This window comes from Chionomys nivalis, chromosome 18 (assembly GCF_950005125.1).
Source record: "Chionomys nivalis chromosome 18, mChiNiv1.1, whole genome shotgun sequence".
Classification (NCBI taxonomy): domain Eukaryota; kingdom Metazoa; phylum Chordata; class Mammalia; order Rodentia; family Cricetidae; genus Chionomys; species Chionomys nivalis.
In genome coordinates, this window is record NC_080103.1 from 64,328,424 (window position 1) to 64,348,078 (window position 19,655).

Sequence of the window (19,655 nt, forward strand, 5' to 3'; positions counted from 1 at the left end):
AAGAAGAAGAAGAAGAAGAAGAAGAAGCAGTAGTTCCAGAAGTAATCAAGTATAGAACAGCTTCAGTAGACAAAACAAAAATTCATGGGAGACCATAAAACAAGTATTTTGACAAGCTTCTATAAATGTTCAAAGATCAGAGCTAAAAATACAAAAAAAATGAAAGATAACTGGACACAGTTTCAGATGCAAGAATAATTTCACCAAAATCTTGGTATCCATATTGGCTTCTTCAAGAAGTAAATATTCAGGTTTTAGGGATAGGAAGTTTATCTCAGGTAAAGAAAGTACAAGATAGGTCAAATGTATATGGCAAGAAGAATAGGAAAATTAAATCTGTATATGACTGACATAGCAATAAATTTATGGGGATGTGATTTGTTGCAGCAATAAAAAATGCAGATTAATATTCCTCCAATCTCAGAAACAAACAAAGAGTGCTTTTGAGAAATATATTAAAAGGTATAATCAAAAACAGTCACAGACCATTGAGGTTGCACATATCAGGGCACAAAAACTGTTGGTCTTTCAAAGATACCAACAGCCTTACCTTCAAAATGAAAAACCTGTGTGGGTGGAACAATGGCCTGTGGCATCAGAAAAATTACAGGCACTAGAATAGCTGGTAAAGGAGCAGCTAAATCTTCAATTGAATATGTTTCATCTTTCAGAGTTCGGAAAGTTGAAGTATGTGCACCATACCATAGATACATATTCATAATTTCAATGGACAATAGCTTTAAGTTCTGAAAAGGATGATTCTGTAATTATACATTTATTAGAAGTCATGGCTATTGTGGAGATACCTGTACAAATTAAGACTGACAGTGCTCCAGTATATTTCTACAGTAAAATAAAACAATTTTTCACATATTATAAAGCATTTTACAGTTACACCACAAAAATCATACAGGGCAAACAGTTATAGAAAGATCTAATTGCACTTTAAAATATATGAATAATAAATATAAAGTGGAAAAGGCAGAGATAAATTACACTGTTCTTTTTTAACTTTAAATTATTTAAATGTTATTGAGGAAGAAATAACAGTTGTGGAGAGATACTGGACAGTAGAGAAAAAAAAACTGCTGAACTAAATCAGCCTGTGTATGCTAAAGATGTGTTAACCTCAGGATGGAAACCAGGATATGTGTTATGCTGAGGAATAGGTTTTGATTTTGTCTCCACAACAGAAGAAAACTATGGATACCACCAAGATTAATAAAGTTTAGGTTGAAACAGGAGAGATTTCTTGATTAGGAGAGGCAAATTCATCTAATAACTTGGTCATTCAATCTAAACTACCTTATAAGACTAAAAAGTCTTTCATTTGATGAAATATTAAAATATGATTAGAAGATAATACATCAGGAACCAGGCAACAGCATCCCCTCTGCCCACTCCACCAGCCCCTACTGCATCAGCAAATCCCTGAACCACAGGCCCTACCTACAACCTGGAGGAAGAGGTGAGTGTCTAAGCTACAAGGTGAACAGTCCTGTTCTCTTGACTTTAGCCCTCTGGGGACACATCCTATGCCCACCCCCAATTCCCATATCTCCAGTAATCATGCAGCAGCAACTTCTTTGCCCAATCCCACCAATCCCTGCTGCATCAGAGACCACCACAGCCACAGGATCCATGTGCACCTGGAGGAAGAGCAACCTGGACTGCAACTATTAGAGGAAGAGGTGGGCAGACCGCAATGAAAGAATACATTCAACATGATAAAAAGCAATTTGGCAACAGAAATGAGTGGTTTTATAACAGAAAATCTGAATATCCCAACACAGATGAAACAAAAGAAAACAATCTTAAAATTAAATTTATGAAAATGATAGAGACCCTTAAAGAAGAAATGAAAAATCCCCTTAAAGAAATAGAGGAAAAGACAAACAGTAAATTGGAAGAAATCATTAAATACTTTAAAAATAAAGCCGAGAAAACCAAGGAAAAACAATACACTTATGCATGTTTGCTAAAGGAAAATCTAAAATTTATGTCTCAAACAAGAAAAATCAACAAAAATTAAGGGACTGTTCAATTGTCACTAATTTCGTTATTCATTGGCTTTCCTTCAACTCTTTACAACTTTTTCAAGGTATAAATATTATCTCAAGATTGTTATGCATATAAATTTTGTTTGATATTGGTGGTCATATAGAGTAGGAAGTAATTCTAGAAATATACTATGTCATCTAGTTTTCTATGCATGATTTTGAGTTTGAGTCTGAAGCAAAAGCATGTAACTAAGAATTAAGTGTGTGTACCCCAAATGTTTTTATCAGAATGTGGTCTTTTAATCTCTTAGAGATCTTCAGTAAATGACATTTAAAATGTTAAAAGTTTTCTGAAGTAAACAATGGCTATGTCTAACAGTGACCTTTGAGATCTCCAAGAAGATAATGGGACCCTGCAATTATGCAAGCACCTGATTGTAGTAACACCACTACACTGAGGAACATTATCCAAAGATAAGCTTCTGACCACAAACTGGACAACTTCAAAGCTAAGATGGTCCAATTTTACATACTACTCCAGTCAGGACTTTAGATAAGCCCTGCACTTAGTCATCATGCATAGACTAGACAACAAATGATACAGCTAACTTTCTCAGGACTTGACCATTATCCTAATTTTCTCAGGGCCCCCTAATAATGTCATTGCCCCCAGACAACGGGAAGTAATTTTAAGAACAGAACACTCACATTACCAAGAGTTGGGGCAGTCATTTGGTGGGTTATGGTTATTTTTCATTGTTTAGGGAGTTGGTGGCAAGTTGTTATTGGTCATTGTTAAGAAAGAAACTAAACAAAGGAGGGTTACATTATGGTATTTCTTTCTTTTGCTCTATCATTTCTATTTTACCTTAAAATGGGGGTGGGATAGAGGAATGATACTATAAAAAGGTAGATTATTAAATCTGCTTTTAAACTAGTCTCAAATATTTTATATTGGTATGTATTTTTGTATATTGATATAAACTTAGCTATTTTTGTTACAGCATCCTGTAAGGTGTTGTACTGATACAACTAATTTAAAATTGAGCTGTAAAGTTTTATTCCTTAAAAGCTACCATTTCGAACTGTTCAGGATAATTAAGATAACAACCAAATTTGTAGTAAGGGTGTTTAGATGAAGACAGAAATAAGTTTTATTTAACCTCACATATTTTAGAGAGATAGGTGGCCTTCAAGCACTTCAGAGAGCTAAAGAATATGACTTTTAAGATGTTTTAATAATATAAGACTTTTAATGACAATAAGATACATCTGCTCCTGGTAGCACAAACCTATTTCAAAGAAGGTGATGGATATCGAAGAACCTCCATGTTAAGTTTGCTTCAAATGTGGTAAATCTAGGTATTGGGAAAGAAATTGCCCTTGCCTTGATTTCTGACAATTTGGACAGAATGCTGAACAAATTAGACAAGTAGGACACAGAGGAAGTCAATTGCTGAACTTTGTGAAGACAAGGTAGGCTAGTCCTTCAAAATTCCTTCCTCACTAAAAAGTCTGCCAGATAGTCTAGGCCTATAGGCTAAAAATAGATGATCCAACATTGCTGCAGAACCTTAGATGAGTGTCCAGGAAGTCAGCTGTCTCTGTCATTTTTATAGCTTTGGAAATTGCTTGTTATGTACTTCCTGTTGCCTGAGGTTTTCTGTCCCACCCAGTCCTGCAGCCATTAAGTCCCAAAGAAGTTTACATTAGTTATAAACTGATTGGCCTAGTACCTCAGACTTATTAACTGCTTTAACTTATATTAGCCCATTATTCTTGTCTAAGTTAGCCACATGGCTCAGTACCTTTTTGGCAAGGTAGTCACATCTTGCTTCCTCTGTGGCTGGGTCACAACTGCAGACTGCAGAATCCTCTTCCCAGAATTCTCCTTTTCTCATTGCCCACCTCTACTTCCTACATGGTTGACCTGCATATACTTCCTGTCTAGCTACCAGTCAATCAGCATTTTATTAAGCAAGTACAAGAAACAAACATTTACAGGGTCCCACAGCATATTTCTTGTGTACTCAATAATATTTCATCCTTCTTGGGTCTCTGTTGGAGGTGAAGACCAAATAGATATAACTTTATAAGTTTCCTTGTCACTGAATTCCATAAATACAAATGCACTGGGCATTGTGGATGTAATTATTACCTAGTAATTGTTCTTATTGCATAACATTTTACTGTGTTAGAGTTAAAACCTTTCTCTTTTTATTTAGACAAAAAGGAAGAAACATTGCAGAATATTTGATTGCACTGTGCACCCTGAGACTGCATTAATCAAATAAAAACTGGAGGTAAGGAGGAAGCGCCAGTAGCAAGAGTTAGCTGATAGAAAATATTTATACCGAGTAAAGAAAGAGTCTGGAAGATGGATAGAGAAATGCACAGGAAGTAGAAGGAAGGGACTGAGAGTTTGTCAGTCTCTTATGGATTGGAGCAGTGGAAAAGGAGCTCTTGCTGTGATACTAGCCAAGAAAGAAGGTCATTGAGTTTCTCCTCAACCTCTCCAAGCTAGCAGGTTTTCACCCCAGCTCCTGACTCATGAGTCTTTATTGGTAAAATCATGAGATATACATTTAGATAAAACACCCAAAATATATAACAGGGTTGTGGGTTTTCAGACTTCAAAAGTTCATTCTCTCTCTCCCTCCCTCCCTCTCTCTCTCCCATCCACCCTCCCTCCCTCCTTCCCCCCTCCTCCTTGTGGATCAGATGTAAGCTCTTGGATACTGTTCCAGACCATGTTTGCCTGTCATTCAGCTTTCTGCCATGATAAAATGGACTAACACTCTGGCACTCTGAAATTATAAGCAAGCCTCCAATTCAATGTTTTCTTTTATAAGTTGCCTTGATCATGGTGTCTCTTCAAAGCAATAGAAAAAGTAATTAAGTCAGCCACTATTGCATTAGTAGAAACATCTTGCCTGATGGTTTGGTTAAAATAATAATTCTTTACCAGGAAGTAGACGTTCCTTAATGGGCTTCAACAAAGCCTGTCTACCTCTACCTTATTCTTTTTTATTTCTAATCCATGCTATGCTTTTATGTGCTATTTTAAATTTTAAGGAAGAAATGTTGTGATATTTCAGTCCACCTTAACCTACCACTGTTTTTCACTTTCAGAATTAGTGTGTTACCCGAACATAGGAGGCAGGGTCCAAAGCTGCCTAAAAATAGAGAACCATCCACAGGACCTCCATGCCAGCTCATCTCGAACTACAGCAGCACAGTTTTTTTCTAAAACACTTGAACATGACAATTAGGATTACAGCCCATTTCACAGTCTATTTGGTTAATTTCTTTTGCTCTTGAAAAATTTATTTTTCTTTTCATGAGAAGGTAAGAGAAATTCCACAATAAAATTGTGGCAATTTCTACAATCAGAAAAAGAAAGAGAGAGAAAAAGAGGATCTTAAATGTTTCTAATAAAGTTGAAATTTCTGAAGGCTCAAGAATAGCAGCTTGAGAGACACTCAACCTGTGCTAAAATTCTAAAACTCATATGTATATATCTGGCACACAAACAAAAATGTTTTAAGAAAACCTTTCTCCTTCCTCCCCTCCTTGCTTTTTCTAAGATTAATCCAATTGGTAATTTTAGCCTCAAACTCCTACAATAAAAGGGGAGGGGTCAGGATCAGAGGCCTGACATGCTCCCTTGACAGCTTCTCACTACCACAAAATCTTGAAAATGATCTCTTTCCTCAACATCATTTTCCTGCAGCAGAAAAGCAGTTTCTAAACTATGGGCTTTGTAGATGTGGTAAAGGCTTTCAAAATCTCTCTAATAATAATAATTAAAACATTCAAATGGGTTTTTAATTTTCTTTCTGACTAGGCTATTTCTAGTCCTCTTTAGGAGTTCCTATTGTTCAATCTTGACAGGATTCTCTGTTAGAAATTACAGCCTCATGCCGCTCAGCATCTTCATTAAAATGCAATGCTGCCAGATATATCTGCATGCATATGAATGAAGCATCTATAGAATAATTAAGTCATGAATAACACATCTCCAAGCATGGTGGCGTCTGAATAGGGAAAAGGTGTTATTTATGAACTCAAAGATTTTAAATTATACTAAAAATAATTGTCAATAACAACCATTATTTGAGGATCCATTACTTTAAATTATAATTGCCTGTTATCAACTAAATTTTTAATAAAATGGTAATATACAGTAGAAAGTGGTTGTGAACTTTTATGCCATTTTGTTTTGTTTTGCTGAAAAGGCCACCCTTTTGGTTAGAGGGTGCATAATTTGAGACTCTTCTTTTGTTTAGGTTATAAACTAAAGGCCATTAGCATCAGAGCAATTTAATGTGTCTGGTTTCAAACTTAACAGAGACATATCAAATGAACCAAATAGATGCTATTTGAGACAGAGTATATTTATAATTTTTCCCAGATTCTGGGGCACAATTTATACAACTTTGTCATTTTTTTAAGTGGCTCTCTGTCTTTCGTTTCTCAAATAGCTCTATGATAGCCCTGGAAAATGATTGAAAAGCCAGTCTTTTTGTTATTTATAACAATCCCCTTTCCAACACATATCCCATGTACTCACTCATAAGTGTCTTTTAGACATAAAGCAATAAAAAATCAGCCTATAATTCACAATCCCAGAGAACCTAGACAACAAAAAGGACCCTAAGAGAAACATACATGGGTCTAACATACATGGGAAGTAGAAAAAGACAAGATCTCCTGAGTAAATTGGGAGCATGGGACCATGGGAGAGGGTAGGCAGGGAGGAGACAAGCAGGAAGAGGAGCAGAAAAAGTATAAAGTTCAATAAAAACAATTTTAAAAAATAGAAGTTTTGCCTAGTTACAAGAGATTGATGGCTCAGGCTCCATATCCCCTTTTGATGGACTCTTAGCTAGGATTACCCTCACAGATCTCTTGGAATTTCCATTGCTCTTGGTTTCTAGCTCATTCCAGTTGTCTCTCTCAGGACTCTCTCCCTCCATCTTTCCCTAACCTGATCCCTCTTGTTCCCCATTCCCAGCCCCAGGCCCATTCACTTGCAATGTTCATTCTATTCCCCTTCATGATAAAATTCATACATTCACCTCTTCTTGAGCCATTCTTGTTTCTTGGCTTCTCTGGGTCTGTGGTTCCTAGCTAATACTTCAGGGCTAATACTGACTTATCAGTGAGTACAAACCATGTTTGTCTTTCTTGGTCTGGGTTACCTCACTCAGAATGATCTTTTCCTGTTCCATCCATTTGCCAACTGGAGGGGTGGTTCAGCCATTAAAAGGCTAGGCTCAGAACCATAAGCTACTTTTTAAATCCAACCAAAATGAAGCTGAGCAGAAGTCCTTCTTGGGTAAGTGAGGTGCATACCTCTTTTGGCCACTAGCTGGCAGGATTGTCACATCTTCTTGTCCACCTGTAGGAGAGACCCTGAACTAAAACAGGTTAGTCCCACTTACTGTGCAAAGGGACCATAGGACTTTGTCTCAAACCCAGAGAAGGGGCAAGAATTTCAGGGGGGCAACTCACTCTGGCCTATCATATATTTTAGTAAAAGACTAGGTATTCAAAACACAAAATCACCAAGAGACCCTGGGAAGAAGCTGGTGCTCTCTCTCGAGAACAATGCTTCATTAGATATTTGTGAAAATGTAGAACTGGGGTTTAAAATGCAAATAAGTTACTTTATCTTTGACCTTTGATTTCCTATTTTGTAAAATGAGCATAAACTAGGTCTCTTAACTGTTTAGTCAGCCTCTTAATGCAACAGTCCAGAATACTGGAAAGAATATGGGCTTTGTGAAAACACAGGATTGACCACTTCTTTGATCCTGGTTCAGATTCAAGACACAACACCCACAATTATTACATCTTGACTTCTGAGAAAATGTCAGAAACAAGAAAATCTCTTTTTTTTCTTTCACCCTTCTCTTATGAAGCAGGTCACAAAGGCCTCATTTTAGAGATGGCTTTCTACAGCCAGAGGGTATTCAACTGGTAGAACTGCTTGTGAAGGATTGGGAAGTGCACCCTTGTTGGAAGAGAGATGTCATTTGGAGGAAGCTTTGGATTTCAAAAGATTTGTGTCATTCTGGTACTTCCTGCTTGTGAGCTCTCAGCTGTTCCTGGCATCCTGCCTTTGTTCTGCCATCATGAACTCTAACTCTCTGAAACTGTAAGTCCAGTTAAACACATTGTTTTACAAGTTTTCTTGGCCTTGGTGTTTTGTCACAATCATTAAAAAGTAATCTTAAAAGGGTAACATATTATCCAGATCTAGATCTCCTTTAGTCAGAACTAAAATTCTAGGATCATAAACATTGATTTTCCTTCCCCCTTCCTATAGCTACTAACTGCTAATCTATCCTGACTCTATGAATTTGACTATTCTTGATAACATGTATATGGAATAATATGCTTGTTCTTTCACATGGGAATTATTTTTATTTTAATTCACATAATATCTTCAGTGTTTATCCATATTGTGGTATGTACCAGAACTCCATTCACTGTTATGGTTAAACAATATTCCAGTTATATAAATCTTATTTTTTTTAATTTGTACCTCTTCTCTATAAAGATTTGGGTTGGTTATCCTATTGGGCTGTTCTGAATAGCACAAACACCGGAGTTTCTCGTCTCTTTAGGATAACATCAGAAATAAAGACCTGAATTATATGATAATTTAATACATTATATTTTGAGAATATTTTGCCTTCTGTGTGGGCAATTTTTTTTTTCAACAGCATCTGTACTATTTGCATGTCTACCAGCAGTACAGATGAGGCTTTTGATTTCTCAACATCACATTTTCTGGGGCCATACATGTGATACCGCCCTGAAGGGTACAATGACATCTTAGTGAAGTTGAGTTTCCTTGTGGTGATTTGCATCTATAATCTCTTAATCAACAACATTAAGCCTAATGTCATATTACCTTTAAAAATATATACTTTGCAAACATCTATTTCTTAAGGTCAATGTTTTTATAACTTAAGTATATATGTGAATGTAGTACAATTCTTATTAAATGCTCGTTCCAATTCAGTGTCTTGAGTAAATACCAGATACTTTCACACACTCTTAATGGTATTATGACTGCTGTTCTGAACACTTTATTAGAAAGGCTCTAGGATACAAAACAGATTTGGTCAGGCTTAGATGTCATGCTTGTTTCCTACGGACGACCTGTATCAGTTACTTTTCTCCTTGATGTGACAAGGTACATGCAAAAAAAAAATCGACCTTTTAGAGGAAGGGTTATTTTTTCCTCATAGTTTGCACATAGGCTTGTTGGTGGGAATATATAATGCAGTTGAAAGCAGAGGTAAGTGTTGATTCTCAGCTCACTTTCTCCTTTTTTCATTTTTTTTTCAGTTTAGGGATTCCAGCCTATGGCATATTGTTATCCATAATTATAGTAGGTCTTCTCTCTACAGCAGTTAATCCTTTCTAGAAACACCCTTACAAACATACCCAGAGGGGTTTCCCTTATGGGATTCCAAATTTAGTAAAGTTGGCAATGAAAAATGGCTTGCACATCACCCTTCTGCATCTCCTGCTTCAACAAAACTATCTAGGCATGTTCATGCCTGTATAAAAGAGCCTATAGTCCTGAGTTTTCTAGAACAAGAATTTGTGTGCCACAGAGAACTGTCAGCAGGAAAACTCATACAAACCATACGCTTAGACCATTTTACTCTGATAAAGACCTATATAGTGTTTTTTTATACTTACATTATATAGTAGAGTATACTAATCAGAAACATTTTCAAGCTAAAACATGAAACTTCAAAAAGATTCTTCTGTAATGGCAGTGTAGATCCACATCTTTAGAGTCTTTTTGTAAGACTTATTTATATTTTATGTGTATAAATTTTATGTGCCTTAATGTATGCCTGTATATACAACATATGTGCAGTACCTGAAGAAATCAATAGAGGATATCAGATCCTGTAGAACTAGAAATCATAGATGGTTATGGGCCACAACCTGGATAACTCTGGAAGAGCAATCAGTATTCAACCAATGAACCATCTCTTTAGTTCCCACCCCTTGAGTCTTCTTCCTATTTCTATTGAAAGACTGCATTGAGAAGCAAGCCATCCTGATTTAGGATGAGGAAGGGATGAAATAAAGCAAGAATGTCACAGCCACTGACAGGCTAGCACTTAGAGAAAGTTTCCAGAGAAAAGTCAGCACAAAATTCAAAAGAAATCAAACTTTTATTTTATTTATTTATCTATTTATTTATTTATTTATTTATTTTTGGGTTTTTCGAGACAGGGTTTCTCTGTGGTTTTGGAGCCTGTCCTGGAACTAGCTCTTGTAGACCAGGCTGGTCTCAAACTCACAGAGATCTGCCTGCCTCTGCCTCCCAAGTGCTGGGATTAAAGGCGTGCGCCACCACTGCCCGGCTGAAATCAAACTTTTATAATCAACTTATGTAATCAGTACATAAATGTGCCTTTTGGTACAGTGGCAGTGCATGTGTTTTTCTAACAAGAGAGATATGAAGCAATCCTCCAGCCTTGTTACCACTCTAGTATGACAAGAAAGAACAATACCTATGTTATATAGCCAGAAGATTTAAATTAAGGAGCCTGAAAAGATCAGAAAACACTGGGTCTGGACTTCAGGGACAGCAGGACTAGAGATAAATGAGCATGGAAAATAGTGATTTCCAAATGACGTTTTGTGACAGAAATTACCTCCTCAGAGAGAGGAGAAATATAAAAACTCCTCTGATGGGGCTAGAGAGGTGACTCAGCAGTTAAGAGCACCAACTGCTCTTCCAGGGTACCCAGGTTCAATTCCCACCACCCGTATGGTAGCTAACAACTATCTGTAACTTTTGTGCATCTAATGTTCTCTCTGGTCTCTAAAAGCACCAAACATGCAGTACACAGATATACACGTAGGTAAAATACTTGTAAACATAAAAATTATAAAACAAAAATTTAAAAAATTAAACTTTGCTGAGGATTTTTGGGAGGTGGAGGGCAACTGAAGTTAAATTTACCATATGAGTTAAATTGGTGACTGACATATCCTTGCCTAAAATAAAAATTGTTTTTATTATTTTTATCATTATCATTATTTTAAGACATGGTCTCATCTATTCCAGGCTGGCCTTGAATGTGTTGTGTAGCTAAAGAAGACCTTTAACTTATGATCCTCTTGCTTCTGCCTTAAGGGTATTGGAACCATATGAATGTACCACCAAATCTTGTTTATTAGGTACAAAGGATTAAATCAGGGCCTTGTCCATACTAGGCAAATAATCTACCAACTGAGTAACAATTCCTGGCAGAAATTACTCTCTTTTTCTTTTTCAGCCCTTTTTGGTCTCTATATCCCCTATGTAACCCAGGCTGGCTTCAAAGTTACCATTCTGCCAGTCTTCCAGTTTCATCAGGCTGAGGGCAACCCATACCATTTTTTAAGCTTTAAAGATCTGTGCGGCTCTGCGACACTTTAGTACTTGTCTTTACTCTCAGAATTTTGAAGGAATAAGAAGTAAGATCTAAAATGAATTCAGGCAAGTAAGTTATCAAAGCCTTAGAAGTGGGTTTAAGCTAGCCATATACTCAACAAAATCACTGCAACAGCAATTAAAGCAAATAAAGAAGATTAATGTACTCCCAAGTAACATGTTTTAAGATAGAGTCTCACTGTGTAACCCTGACTGGCCTCAAACATACTATATAGATCAAACTGGCTACAAACTCATGGAGATCTGCCTGCCTCTGCCTCTCAAAGGCTAGGATGATTGTACTCTGCCCAAGTAACTTAGTTGTGTATATGAATTTGATTTCAAGGAACTCAACTGTAACTGAAAATAAATTTCAATACATTAAATATTATTTAAATTAAATAAATGTTTAAAGGGTTGAAATTTTTTATTTCCAAAACATAAATTTAAACCTGGAGGCATATTATCTTATATCTGTAATAGTTTGACCATTGAGACAAAGGCAGAAAAATTTCTATGAGTTTGGGGCTAGCCTGGGCTATATAGTGAGTTCCAAGCCAACGTAGGTATATAAGATCCCATTTTAAGAACAAAACAAAAAAATATTGAGTGAGGTAACACAGACCCAGAAAGACAAATATAATAAGTGGCTTTTAGACATAAAGCAAAGAAAAACCAGCCTACAATTCACAATCCCAGAGAACCTAGACAATAAAGAGGACCCTAAGAGAGACATATATGGACCTAATATACATGGGAAGTAGAAAAATACAAGATCTCCTGAGTAAATTGGGAGCACAGGAATCATGGGAGAGAGTGGAAAAAAAGGGGGGAAGGAAGGGAGAGGAGTGGAGAAAAATATACAGCTTAATAAAAACAATTTTTAAAAATGAAAATAAAAAATAAATATGTAAATAAAATCTTACATACAATAAAGTTAGCAGGAATGGGGCAAGAGTATATCTCTGTGATCAATACATGAAGTCTGGGGCTTGGTCCCTAGTATTGAAGAAAAACAAATTAGAAGGACCCTCAGAAAGTAAAAATTAAATAATCAATAATCAGAGAGGAAATATTTTCAAGTAACAGAAATAGATACAGGAATACTTCAGATAATACAGTCTGCCCAGGAATATGAAACAACAGTTTAAAATTAAAAGCTAGAAGAAGCAGCAGGATGAGAAGGGGAAAGAAGAGCATTTAGAAGATGGAGCAAACTGGTAGAAACAGCAACAATGTGCAGAGTCACTCTACATTTGCAGTAAAATGAAGATTTCCTCTCTGGACTGTGTTTATTGCACTGTATTTGTTTTGTAGCAGAGAAAACACTGAAGGTAAATCCAGCACAGTTAACTGAAGTGTAAGTCAATCATGCTTAGATGAATTTGCTTTCACCCCATCCAACACACTGGGAATATTCATATCTGTTTAATTTTTTTCTGTTTTTCAACAAACCTCTGTGATAAAATGTGATTAACTATTCCTGCTCAGTGCAGTAAAGAGTCAAGATCTTCCTCCTTCAAAGCCATAGGAAGTACCAGGGCAGAGAATATACTTCTTCTCTTTTAAAATTTATTATTTGATTTTGTATGTGTGTGTGCTACACATAAGTTTGTGCACAGCATGCCTGCTTAGTCCCAGAGGAGGTCAGAAAAAGCTGTTAGATCACCTGAAGTAATGAGATGTAAGTCACCATGTGAGTTCTAGGAATTTAAACTCAGTTTTCACAAGAGCAACAAGTACTCCTAACCACTGAGCCATCCACCTAGCTGCTGGAACACCCAAGGTAAGTCAACTGTGATCCTGGCACCCACAGTTTCCCACAGTGAAGTGGGAGCTCATCTTTGGTTTTTATCTTTGTCCTCTCAGCTTTTACTACCTCTCTTCTCTCCCCTTATCCCTCTCCCCTTTCTCTCTCCCACACTGTTCTGGGCCATGTGATTTACAGTTATAAAGCCATTTACTCTCTATAAAAGAAACCAGACTTTGAGTAAACCTGATGAAGAATGGCATGTGTGTATGTGTGTGCACTCTTGCACATGCACATGAACTCATGTTTGTTGTGGTGCACAAAGTACAACAAACCCAAATAAGAATGTTGTTGAATACTGAAATCAATCCAGTGTCACATTGCTTTTGATTTCCGCTTACCATGCAGAAAGAATCAAATCTCTCTACTCGTGTCACATATTTCGAAATGTTTCATTTACTTGCAACAAGATGTGACTTATGGTATCAACACTGATTTACTTGAAGAACTTTTCTACATGACAGACAAGGTATTACTCAGCTGTGGTGGTTTGAATAAGAATGGTCCCCATAGGCTTCTATATTTAAAAGCTTAGTTACCAAAGTGGCATTATTTGAAAAGATTAGAACAATTAGGAGGTATAGCATTGTTGGAGGAAGTGTGTCACTGCTGAGGGTGGAGGATGTGGGGCCTTGGTCTTTCAGTTTTCAATATCCAATGCCATGCCCAACCTGTCAATCTCTGCTTGCGGATCAGAATGTAAGATCTCAGCTACTTCTCCAGCACCGTGTCTGCCTGCTGCCACACTCCATGCCATGAGCATGATGGATTAAATTTCTGAGGACATTCCTAATTAAATGTTTTCTTTTATAAGAGTTGCCTTGGTCTCTTTATAGAAATAAAACAGTGACTAGCACACCAGCCAATACATATATTTTGTCCATATAAATGATGATTCTCAAATGCAATTAACAAATTACCAAAATTTTTCCAATCATGGAAGACTTTATTTAGCATGACTTGTTTATTTATTATATATACTTAAGTATGTCTTAACCTAGCATAATGGCTCATCCCCAGCAAGGTCAATGATACCATATGTTCAGAGTAATAGTCTCAAGAAGGGAAAACCCTAGATACCAACATCATCCTTTAGGACTGCAACTTATGAGTCCCAGACTGCATATCTCCCTCTGTTTGTGGCTTCTTTTTACCAAAGTCTAGCTCACAAGATTCCCCTACAAGTGCCCTTTTAACTGGCAACATGATCATTAGGTGGTTAATTACATCATAGGCTTAAAATCAATAAAACAAACTTTTGTTAATTCAGAAAGGTCTTTTCTCCAATTAGTGTAAATTATTGATGTTCTTAATATGAATACATATGTGTTTTTGTTTCCAAAATTCTATTTATGAATAATGACTGCACATCCCACCCACAGACCATATGGAAATGATTTGGGATCATTAAATAAAACAGGATTAGGTCATTTTCAGCACGTAATCACAGCAATGGTTGTGGTTAGGCTTGCTATATAAACAGATGGTGAAGAGGATGACTCATGAATACCAGGATTATAGAGACTTTAGGTATTCTCAACATGGAACTTCTAAGAAATTAGTTTGAAGACTACTGAGCATGCACAGTGGAGCCCAAAAGTGAAGGATGTGGCCAGCCCTTAGTCATTGTTTGTAGAGAGTTAGCTACAACTTGAGTCATAAAAAGAAACATAGCTGCTTCCTTGCTCTTCCTTCATCCCTTTCATCTAACATTCTTTCTTTATTTTTTCCTTCTTAAAATCATCTACTGATAGTCAAATATATGACACTTATTGGCTAACTTAAAAAAAATAACAGTGTTGGAGAAGGCTGCTTGTTGGTTTCTGGCCACCCAGCTAGCTTAGACCTGAAATAATCACACAGAAACTGTATTAATTAAATCACTGCTTGGCCCATTAGCTCTAGCTTCTTATTGGCTAACTCTTATATTAATTTAACCCATTTCAATTAATCTGTATATTGCCATGTGGCTGTGGCTTACCGGGTAAAGTTTCAGCATCTGTCTCCAGCAGGGCTACATGGTTTCTCCTTGACTCTGCCCTTCTTTCTCCCATCATTCAATTTAGTTTTCCCAGCCTAACTAAGTTCTGCCTGCTATAGGTACAAAACAGTTTTTTTATTCATTAATGGTAATCATAGCACACAGAGGGAAATCCCACATCACCCTAGGGCTTGGTAGTGGTGGCACATGCCTTTAATCCCAGCACTCTGGTGGCAGAGGCAGGCAGATCTCTGTGGGTTTGAGACCAGCCTGGTCTACAAGAGCTAGTTCTAGGACAGATAGGGACAGAGAAACCCTGTCTTGTAAAAAAAAAAAAAAAAAAAAAAAAAAAAATCTAATCACCTGGTTCTGTGGCCTTGACCCAGCCAATCAATTCTCTAAAACTCAATTTTAACATTTGAAACCAAACACAAGACTGAAAGTATAGCTTAGGGATGGAGTGTGTGCCTGCTATGAATTATGCCATATACACAATTCTGAACAGAGAAGTCAAGAAAGAAGGAGGGAAGGAAGGAAAGAAAAGGAAGAAGGGGGAAAGGCAGGTGCCTTTGTGTTTCTACTTATAGGTTTGTTTGAAAACCAATTAAATTAGAGGTTTAAAAAAAGGAAATTCAAATTTTCTGTGGCACATGCTATGCTTAACACCCAACAGCTCTCCAGCCATAGTGATAGCAGCACCCAGGAGCTCAGCTTTTGAGCATATGCTATCAGAAAACACAGTTTCAATTTTTAGCTCCACTATTTAACAGCTGGTGAATTTCTCTTACAATCTTTAAGCCTCAACAGATTGGCCAAGAAATAAAAAGGTCATAATAAATAAAAATGAGTCCCTTTTGATTAGATTAATTACATTAAGGGCTAACAGAATGAATTTTCAGAATTGCATTGCCCCAGAAGCCATCTGAGGGTCCTCTGAATACCAGACAAGCGTCTTAAGCTCTTTCTCTGTGCATTTCTGTTTCTCTCCTGTTCTGTGTAATCCAGACTATATCCTCAAGTTACTATGGTGTTGTGGCCTCTCACTATTTCAACATTAGAAACAGGTGGGAACAGCATATTGGGCAGAAGGTAGGGATTAGAAAGTCCCCATACTCCCTGCATGTTTAGTTATTGGTGTTCTAAGAATGAGGGTATTCTGGCATTGTGGGAGAGATTTAGATTGTAGTCAGAAAAGTACAGTTCTTAGAAGAAAAATAAACAATTCTTTAGGCAGAGGCTGCTTGTTCTTTCCCTGCCACCCAGACCTGAAATCAGCACACAGAAACTGTATTAATTATACCACTGCTTGGCCTATTAGCTTGGGTTTCTTATTAACTAACTCTTACATCTTAAATTAATCTATTTTTATTATTTTATATTTTACCACAAGGCTTGTGGCTTACTGGTAAGGTTCCAGGGTCTTTGTCTCTTTCAGCAGCTACATGGTGTTTCTCTGACTCCGCCTTCTTTTCTCCTCTACCTGTTTGGAATTCCCACCTTGCTCTATTATGCCCTGTCATAGGCCCAAACAGCTTCTTTTTGCTTTAACCAATAAAAGCAACACATACAGAAGGATTTTCCACACCACAAGTCTTCGTTGCATGAATAAGGGATAAAGAGAAGAGAACAAGTATAAAAGGCGGGAAGAGAAATGGGGGAGACCAAATACAGTAGATAAACAGTACATAATATTAAAAGGAAATCATAAAATCAAAGGTAAAATTTCTTAGTCATTCTTGCTCTAAACAGCAGAGAAAGTCAGTATTACACACAGGTTTTTGGGGATAAAATCTCTACAATAATACTAAGAATGGAATTTGAATATTTAACATGATACTTAGAAATGTCATAATAAATTCTTGCTAAGAACCTGTCTTAGCAAAATGACATAAATTGTGTGACTTATACACAAAAGTTTAGAAGCTGGTGAATCTAAGAGTAAAGTGACAGACATTTTGATGTCTAGTGACTTCCCACTTCCTTATTTACTCTGCTGTCCTCTTTTAGTAGTAGCTAGCCATAAACTGACCCTCTAGGTTCTCTTTTAATGTCTACAGATTCTCCTAACCTAAATTATGTCCCAAAGGCCCCATCTTTTAACATCCTGGCCTTGGCAGTTAGGAACTCAATGATTACATGTTTTCTCTTCAAAAAACTAATAAAAAGAAAGCACTTTATAGATTGGGAAAATACGCAATATAAAAGTTGAACATGCCACTAACAAAATACTCTATTTCATGTCTCTCTTCCTTCTTGATGAAAATAAAAAGACTTTTATAAAAGTATCTTAAAAACACTGGGAAAGAATATTCATCCAATGGACCAGAAAGATGTCTCAGTGATGTAGCATGAGACCACTCATTTGTTTCCTGGCTGCCCAGACCCAAATAACCATACAGAAACTATATTAATTACAACACGGTTTGGCTAACAGCTTAGGCATCCTTCTAACTAGTTTTTATATCTTAAATTAACCCATTTCTATTAATCCGAGTATTGCCACGAGGGTAAGGTTTTGTTATGGCGTCTTTACCCTTAGGCATACCCTTATATGGCGACTCTGACTCTACCTATTCTCTCTCTATATATGTTCTGATTTCCCACCTGGCTTTACTCTGCTAAGCCATTGGTCAAAACAGCTTTATTCATTAATCAATAAAATTATCACATATACAGAAGGACATCCCACATCACAGTGAGTAAAGGTTTCTGCTGCTAAACATGATGACCTGGGTGCTCCAGAATCCACAAGGTGGAAGAAATAAATGACTCCTGAAATTTGTTTCCCAACCTTTAGCAGAATGTTGTCACACATGTGTGCAACATACACTCACACAAATACACATATAGTTTTCTAAAAAAAAGAAATATATGTATATTCAAGGGAAGTACAAGAAAGGGATTGGAGGAAAGAACAGAAAGGGGGAAATGATTACTTAAAATCTTTTTAAAGATAAAAACGTAAATAGTCCAAGTTTTTTGAAATTGTGTGTGTGTGAGTGTGTGTGCATGTGCTCGCCGTGTGTTGACAGAATCTCATTATGTAGCCCTGACTCTCCTGGAACTCTCTATATAAACCAGGCTGGTTTAAATATCTGCCTGTCTTTGCCTATTTAATGTGTGCCAACCTTAAATTAGTGTATTAAACTAGCAGGAAATTGATTCCAAGATAAATTTGATTAAAGTAGAGAATTAGGAGTTAGAGAGATGGTTCAGGGGTCAAAGTACTCACTGTGCAAGCATAATGATCTAAATCCAGATCCTCAACACTCACATAAAAGCATTTGTGTATCAACGTGTTCCTACAATCCCGATACTGTAGAAAGTAAAGAAAGGAAGACTGCTCCCAGGATTTTCTGGCCAACATGACTATTACAATAGGTGATCTTCAGGTTCAGTGAGACGCCTTGTCTCGAAATAGAAGATTAAGAGCAATAGAGCAAGACATCTGATGTCGACCAGTGGCCTCCACATACATGCACACACATTAACACATATGTATAATAAACAAAACTATTATTACAGGAACCCATAAAATTCTCCCTGAGAATCCTCTTCTACTCTTCTACTATCTTTCATTAGTCTAGTTGTTTGGGGGATTTCCAGGGGAATGAGTCATGAGTAGTTCTAAATTGTTTAGATCATAATTGTTCTGTGATTTCTATAGTGACTAAAATTATTCAATATCTTGAACTTGAGAGGCAGAAAAAGTCTGTTGAGGTAATTTAAGGAATTTGTAACTTTTTATGTAAGAAGTCCCAGGATTCAAGAACAGGGGGTCTATATTTGGTCATAAGTCTGCTCTGTTCCTCACTGCTCCCCTACAAGCACCCTATCCTTACGTCCTGATGTACAACTTATGTTTCCCACATATGCCAAACTCTTTTCATCTTTTTTCATTTCAGTTTCACTTTGGGATACTCTTCCTTTTCATTTTACCTGATGTCTGAGTCAGCTTGAAGCTACTTTAACCAAGTATGAATCAACTGAGTAGCTCGAATAACATTTATTTTCTTACAAATCTAGAGGATAGTAGACCAGGGAATGCTTTTAGACCCTTTGTTTTCTAATGTGAGCTCTGGTGTGGAAAAGGACACACCTTTTTTTGTGTTCCTTAGTAGAAAATATCATGAATTCCCTGATGCCTTTTATGAGAAAACTAATCCCATTTAAATAGCACTCCAGCCTTTATGACCTCATTTATCCTTAAAGAGCCTCTCTCCAAATGCAGCCAGTGGAGATTAGGGTTCTAACATACAGATTCACAGGCATTTACTCTATACCACCCAAGAAGCTTCTCTTAATACTTTAAAATATAATTCAAATCTCATTTCCTTCCCTCTGACCCCTGTGCTAGAAACTGTTGCCTTCTAAGTTTCTGTATTTCATATGATGTGGTGT